The 8,027-nt window shown below is 44.2% G+C and overlaps 1 long non-coding RNA gene across 1 annotated transcript; it reads right to left on the bottom strand.

Annotated features, from left to right (window-relative positions):
- Nucleotides 1-1,667: 1,667 nt before the first annotated feature.
- Nucleotides 1,668-7,518, bottom strand: lncRNA:CR45585 (long non-coding RNA:CR45585). The gene is made up of 2 exons (NR_125071.1): nucleotides 7,171-7,518; nucleotides 1,668-2,072 (listed from the first exon to the last, which is right to left on the bottom strand). It is a non-coding gene; the product is annotated as a long non-coding RNA:CR45585 (long non-coding RNA).
- Nucleotides 7,519-8,027: the final 509 nt, after the last annotated feature.

Here is an 8,027-nt window from a genome sequence, read left to right as displayed (position 1 = left end):
TGGAAAAAAACAATACACTGGATGTTCACGAGATTTTTGTAAAATATGGTTTTTATTGTGGCTAGGCTAATATATTCTTTATTAACAACTACACAAAAACCCTTTCTTAATTATTCACTTTAAAATACATACATATACTTACACTTATCACTTTAAGTATAGCTCGACGAATTTAAGTATTTATACAAGCTTAACCCTGCCAGCTTGACAGCAAGAATTTTAGCGAACATAAACGCTAAAATAACTACTTAATTTTTTGCCGAACTTTCAGACGAATAAAGCCAGAGCATTGTTATAAGTTTCAAGTTTATTTCATATTCAAGAAAACTCATTAATATGCCTCAATGTCTAAATTTCGTCATGTTGCAGGCTAATGGAACTCCTCCTTAGTTTCATCATCATTTCCGTGAAATATTCATACGCCCGAGACTCCGTCACTTTGGCCGTGTCGAGCAAGGCTTGCAAAGTTTCCCGAGCTATGTACACACATGTGGCTATGGCGATGGCGATGACGATGACGATGGCGATGAATGGGAGGCAGGCTGTGCCGAGGGCCAAGAAAACTTCCCCGGCCTTTGGTTCCTGGCCGGCATTGTTGTCGCAAGTGTTTCATATTCCCCGCTTTAATACTTTTATTTTTGAAGTTCTGCCAGCACAATCATTTGTGCGGCGTATGCAGCATATTTTATAACAATAAAGCAGCTACGACAGCAGCAACAAAGTGCAAATGTGCCAGGCACTTTTGTTTGCTCGGGCACATGTATTCTGTGCGGAAACTCACGCAGATGTGGCAAAAAAAGTGCATATATAAAATATATAAAATAGTAAATATACATAGTTTGTATATTCATGCCGTTCGAGCAGGGACAAAAATTACATTTCAGTTTGAGCAGGCCGATAAGTTAGTTAAAAAGTTGTGTATGTAGGGATTTAGAAATAATATTAGTGGAACATATGATATTATGATTCGAGCAGCACTAACCACCATGCTCACCCCTGCTGTCCGAATCAGTTCAGCCCTGACAGTTCTACACACCTATGGGTAGGAGCACTGCCTCATTTGTTTGAGCAAGTGCCGGCAAACGACCTCGAGCTGTACATAGCACACTTGTGCCGAATCCACCATACATACGTACTACAACCCAGACTCGCCGATTCTTCGCCCTCGTCTGGGTGTTTCAGCCAGAGTCTCGGTATTCGCATAACGAGGTCCGAACTATCCGCACTGTGCTCCAGTCCGCCCACCGTGCTAAACCCATGCCACCAACACCTACACCCAAACCCACCTCACCCCCACCCACTCCCACTCCCACTCCCACGGATGTCGTCGGGATGGCTCGGCTTAAGTTAATTACATGCCGGTCGACGCCTCGTTGCATAAATGTGTGACCCTCTTCTGCGGGCGAGCTGCCGTCTCTTTCGCCGGACTAGCCCCGTCTCTTTCGACTCGCTCGTCCAGCTGTGCGGCGGCTTGGGCCGTTTTACAACTGTTGGCAAACGACCTTCCCGAAATGCGGCGAAATTCTTGCTGTTGTTGCTGTTGTTGCTGTTGTTGCATCGGCTTCCTTTGTTTTCCGGCTGCTCCTGCGACACGCCTTTCCACCGCGCAGGCGCTCGCCATTCAGCGGAGAGCCCAGAGAAAATCGGGAGAAATGGGGGGAGAAAGTGCGCAGAATCGCTCCCTATGGCTAGAGAGAGCGATACTATAGCGGGAAAAGGCGAGGCCACGGGAACCGTCGATGGCTTCCAGTGAACCTGAAACAGAAAAGCCGACTGTCTGCACTGGAAGTGAAAAGCAGGAAAACTCCGGCAAGGCGTGGCGGTGGGCGGTGGGGCCGAAAGGTAGTTGGGCGGACGGGGGTTGACGGTCTGGTCTGGTCTGGCTCATGAAGTTACTCAGACATGCATAAAAATGCCGGTTTTATTATGTCGTTAGGTTCAGTTGGGTGTCTGCATGTGTGGGTGCTCTATATGTATCCCTGAGGTTGTATACGTATCTGTGCGAGTATCTGTATGAGTGTATGTGTATCTGGGGAGTTGGTCCTTATAGAGGACTTCTTCAAAGGCGCGACCTGAAAATAAAAAGAAAATGGGAATAAGAAAAGCTGCTTTTATGTGTATGCCCCTCATTTTGGAAGGCAATTTGACTGAACTTCAGGGTGCCGGCTATATAGACAGATACTCTTTCATACATATATAGATAGTTAGTTGCAGCTCTGGCGAGCAGGGCATCGTAACATTTTCGGACCCAACCCTTTTTGGCCATAAACGAGCTTTATGTAACACTCGCCCACGGCATACATAAAATGATATATAAAAACGTCTCTCGCCACGAGTTCTCCTTGTTTTATTTGCTGGCCTGCATCCTTGGCCCCGTCGAAAAAGAGGGGGCACGACTTATATAGATCGTGGATGAGCCTTTTCTAGTGTATGTACAATTTTGAAATATGCTTGTGACTAATTTAATTTATTTGCCATTGTTGTTCGTGAATTGTGGGACTTCCTCTACTCTTCTAGGTTTTCATTCTGCTCGCCATTCCTCGCAGCACTTTGTGTCGCTGCTGTTCGGGAATTGCCCTGCCATTGATTTCATTTCATTTCATTTTTCTTTCCGTCTTTTTTATTGGCCTAACGAGCTACCAAAGAGCTGTGTGGGTGTGGGTGTGTGTGGTGGGTGGTGTGCTGTGGGTCGCGTCGACGCTGAATCTCCGACCGTAATATATTGGTATAATTTTGTCATAAAAATGAAAACTTTTACAATTAGGATTTCTAGCGTTTTATTTATGAGCTCGAGCTCGCAGCCCGTGGGATGCTGTACGCTTGGCAATTTGTTCAATTGCCGACACCCTCGAAACGGCGACTGAGATATATATTCGAACATGTATAAGCGGACCTTTGAGCGAATGAGAAGCGCTCGATTGAGCTGAACTGAAAAGCTGCTGACTCTATGACGCAACGGAAATCTTGACAAATTGTCAACTGACTGCGTGAAAGTGCAGAATGGCTTCTAGAAGAAGTTCAGTTCTATGCACCCACCACACAACCAATTCCATTTTAAGACACAATTCCACAGTACAGCATATTATTATGTTACAATTATCACACTAAAAATTTTGGGCTGAAATGAATAAATGCTTTGATAACCATAACAATACAATTCTAATACAACAATACATATTAAATTATTAAAGTTATGGGAATTCTGAGAGGAATATGATTTAAAGATGAGATGAAGCACACACAGATGAATGGAATAATTCGAATGCATCTCTTAGCTGATGTTTCCAAATCAATCCGACGTTATGTAACAAGCCACAGAGATTCATTCTGGCCATGTCAGAGAACCGCATCTGCGAATTGAAATTCCGGCCGGAGCCGGCAGCGACTACCATAAGCATTGGGCTTATATAATTCAATTTGGTTTTATTGTCCGAAGCGCATTACAAAACATTTTCAAACGGCATTTATCAAAATTTCCAATCTCTGGCTGGCACAACCCAGTGTGTGTGATATGTGTGTGTGTGTGTGTGTGTGTGTGTGTGTGTTGGTCCCATTGATTTTGGCAGTGGTTCATATCTGATTTCCCCAACCCGCACGGAAACACCCACACGACCTTCACAGCTTGTGAGGCCATAAGCGCCGCAATATATGGCCAATAATTTAGTGTGCGCCAATGCCAAATATGCATGTTGCAAAAACCGGCCAAACTATCCGGCGAGTCAAATCTAATCCAATCCGAAAGCCGTGGGCAAGACCAAGCCAACGTGATAAATTCAATTGAAATGGGGAATCGGGGGGGAAGTGCCATAGCAGAAATGGGAGAAAGAGCCGAAAGCATTGAAATAAAAATAAGAAGTAGGAATATAAATATAAATATAAATATAAATTAAATGCAATTTTTAATTCCGCTCCGCTGTGTCTGTTGACACAAACTAATTTATGGCATTTACACGACAACAACAACGACGCAGCAAAATTTTTGCACATCAACAATTTCCATTGCCTGCTGCGGCAAATTAGCCAGCAAGAGCCAGTAATGTTTTTCTCCTTTTAACTTTATTTTATTTTACTTTATCTCATTTTATTTTTTGCTGCGCCAGCCGCGCGTATAAATTTCGCAACAGCGGCAAAGGAAAGAAACTGCAAGAGATTTGCCTGCAGTCGCAGTCGCAGTTACAGTTGCAGTTGCGCTGCTGCATGTATCTGTCGCTTGTTTTCTGCTTAAATTATAGACATTTGACTTGGCTGCGACTACACAAACAACCGAACAGCATTTGGCATGCAATTTTTCTTGCTAATTTGCATGACAGTCGCTGGCGCATGTTTCTCTCTCTCACACAGCGCCTGGGAAGTTCTTGGGACAACTTCCTTGCAACTCGGGGGCCGCGGCTGCCTCCAATATTTGTAATTAAGCAATTTATTTGCCGCCGCCTGCTGTGGACGCCGTGGATGCTGCCGAGCAACATTTCCGGCTTGACTAAGCTCGAGTGGAAGGGAAAAAGACTGAAAACTATTTTCGATTGATCGCAGGGCAGGGCGACGCGACGCGGAGCGGAAGGGAACTGTGCAGCGGATGTGACCATTTTGGCTCTGTAACATGGCAGCAATTAGGGAGCAGAACAGAACTCGGGCCACTTGTGAACAGGGCGTATGCGGAATGTCTTTCAGGGGAATGAATGGTGAAGCTAAATAGTTTATAAGAGTTCACAAAGTATGAAATACATGTAATAAGAATGGGAACTGTTTCTGAGCAAGGCCTTCTTAAAATCTGCATGAACTAGTGCCGCTTTAACTGCATTTAAATTGAAGATTTTATTTAAAAAAGGAAATTAGGAAAACCAATTTGCAAATTTGTACTGGAAACGTACATATGTTTCAATTTTATCTGTAATATTATGCTAAGCTAAGACCTTCCAAAGTAGCTTCTTTTCGTTGGTTTGTTTCGAATGTTACAGAGCTACCATATAGCAAAAGTACATACATATGTCTCGGAACTCGAACAAAAGAGGGTGGCAAAAGTGGCCATAAACCTAGATGGCAGGATTGGTCCGTAGTAATTAACAAGGCCACTTAGCAACCAGTGTTTTCGTTTTTCACAAAATAGTTGGTCCTGAGCAATGTTTTTTTTTTTCCTGGAATGGTATATCAAATTAGATAATATCCGTGGATTGCACGTTTAGTAGGTTTTTATGTTGATGGTTAATTTAGGTTTGCATAAATTAAGTTTCCCATATGGCTATCTGGAAATATCCTGTCCAGCCAAGACACCAATGTCCAGGCTGCGGAGCTTTTCCTCCCCGGTATGTTGGTAGCAGCTGCATTTGCAGGGCTCACTCACACGACTGCACATGGAAAATGGCAGGATGTGTGCGTTTGTGGAAACTTCTTATGGCCATTTCCATGATGACGACATGGGTTTGTTTGCCAAGAGCCAAGACATGACTGTAACTTTGTCGTGGCTGCCACTTCCACTTCCTTTTCCTCCTCCACTTGCGATTCCCCTACGTCCTGGCAGCCATGTCCTCATTGAGCTGTTCGCCTAAGTGGGCGACTGTGTGAGTGGCAGAATTCAGATTCCTCCGGCTCCAGTCAACATTCATGTCAATATTGATTTTTCATTGCTCTTGCCGGCAACAACAACAACAAAAACTACAGCATCAACAGCAACAAGCAATAATAATAATAAAAAGCGTAGAGCAATATAATTGGAATTTGAAATTGGAAATTGGATATTTGCAACAAAAAAGAGAGCAGAAATGCGAAGAAGTCGCACAGCAGCAGCAGCAGCATATTTTATTCGATTATTTATTCAATGAGCGTCGCTCTGTTTGGATTTTATTGTGTGGACGAATGGGAATGGGCACATGTATGCCATACACGAGTGCACGAGTGTCCGCACAAAGGCCAATTCAATTTAAAGCAGAAACAAGGCACGCGGACAGACGACAGACTCACTCCATGGGTGCTCACTCCATTGACTGCCGGGAACACTTGGACCAAGATGCACCTCCTCCTGAGCTAAGGAATTGATCTGATCGGATGTTACGAAATGCGTATATATTTGCACTCATCTTGCAAAATGGTTGCATACTAAAGGACGCTAAAGTGGATATGTATATCTTGAAAATTTGTGTGCTCAAACAAAGAAATTTGACTGCAACAATGGAGGTTACTAGTCAATAGCTGGAATGGAATTTTTGTTGCCTGCTACATTAGCCCCGAAACTGCGCTATGTATCTGCTGTTGCAAATTTTCTCTGCGTGTAAGTAGTCCGCCAGAAGACAGAGAGTCCGAGAGAGATAGACAAGAACTTTGACCAGACAAAACGCAAATAGCTCAATTTAATTGCACGAAAACTGAGCTCGAACTGAAACTAACAGCCAAGTAAGCGTTGCTCGTCGGCCAAGTAAAGCATGGAAATAAATTGGAAAAACATTTACCATCGCCTGATCGATGGCCACTGACGAGTGCTTGTCCCACTGCCCACTGCCCACTGCCCACCGCCCACTTGGCTGAGTTAACTGGAAATGGTCGAGTGACCAACTGGTTTGGTCTTTGAATGATTGCGAGTTGGACAAACATCAATAAGCAGCGGTGGTGGCAGCAGCAGGAGCACAAGCAGCCGAGTGTTTATATGGAAAATATAAATCAAATAATGGCGCAGACATTAACAAACAACGCATGTGGCTAGGCAGACAGACATCCAGATGATTATCGGGCTTACAAAGGTCTCGATGTGTATTTAATTGCAGACACACAATGTCCGTTGCCGGGGGATCGAGGGATCGGGGGATCTGGGAATCGGAGTGGTTGTAAGTAACTATAGTTTAATGCGAGCAGAGCATCTACCAGGTTGCCGTTGCCACAGATCTGCTTCTCAACTAGGGTGAAACGTCAATTCGATTTAATTGCATACAACTATGCATTGTGCCTGAAGACGAGTAAAGCTATGAGTCGATGAAAGAGGCTATAATCAATTTGGCTTTCGGACAAATAAAGCCTTGATTTGAAGACTTACGTAGGTTTATTTCAGATTGGCAACCGTTTTTCCAGCAGATGGAAATATAACTTATAATAATGTTGACATCCAGTATTAGTGCAGAAGATTGAATTGAAAAACTTGGCAAGAAGCCAATCGCCTGGTGTTGTTATTATTTTCTTGCAACTTACGGACTGAAATTTATATTTTTTGGGCAGCTTTAAATTCCTTGCAGCACTGTAACTCCATTTAGAGAGAAAATGACTACACATCGCAGTTGCCTTATTGATTACACAATATGAGTTGCACACATTTCAATCTGAAATTTACATCACTTTTAGGCGCAACCTGCAAGTGCACCCAGGATGGCTGCGAAAGTCTGGGATCAATTGCGGCATGAATACCCGATAATTGGCCAATTGCTCGGGGATTGGGACGCCTTGCCGACGGAAGACAATGCGGCGTAATGCATATGCCCACATGGGTTCGCAATGGTTACAGATGTAGGTACAGCCATGGCTGGTGGGTTGTGGATCAGTGGATCGGTGGATCGGTGGATCGGAGCACAAGCCACTTAACGAGGTCGGGCCCATAGCAGCACGTAGACATTAGCCATATAGTGCGGCGGGCAGCGAGGCGAACATTACAACGAAACCTCGAAAACAAGACCGTAGCAAAATATCAAGTATACGGGCTGTTCGCCGCTTATCGGCCTGTTGGTGCGGTAATTATAATGCGCCATAGTCACGCCAGACACGCTGCATAAATATTTAAATTAAATAATAACAAATGCTGGAAGTAAATAAGGCGAGCAACTGTAAAAACAATACGTAATGCCACAAACGCGAACACGGGCAAATATGACCCGCCGTCGAATTCCGATTCCCCAATTCCAATTCCAATCCCCCAATTGACTAATGGTGCTGTGGGGAATTTGGAAACGAGTGGCTGCCGTGTCTGGGTTTTTGAGTGGCTTTCCGTGCATCTGGCCGTGTTCCTTTGTTCTGGCCTGGCATCCTCCGCATCAAATACTCGGCTCCCAGGCGCC

Source organism: Drosophila melanogaster, chromosome 3R (genome assembly GCF_000001215.4).
Source record: "Drosophila melanogaster chromosome 3R".
Taxonomy (NCBI): domain Eukaryota; kingdom Metazoa; phylum Arthropoda; class Insecta; order Diptera; family Drosophilidae; genus Drosophila; species Drosophila melanogaster.
The sequence above is the reverse complement of the archived record's forward strand: the minus strand, read 5'-3'. Positions and strand labels throughout refer to the sequence as shown.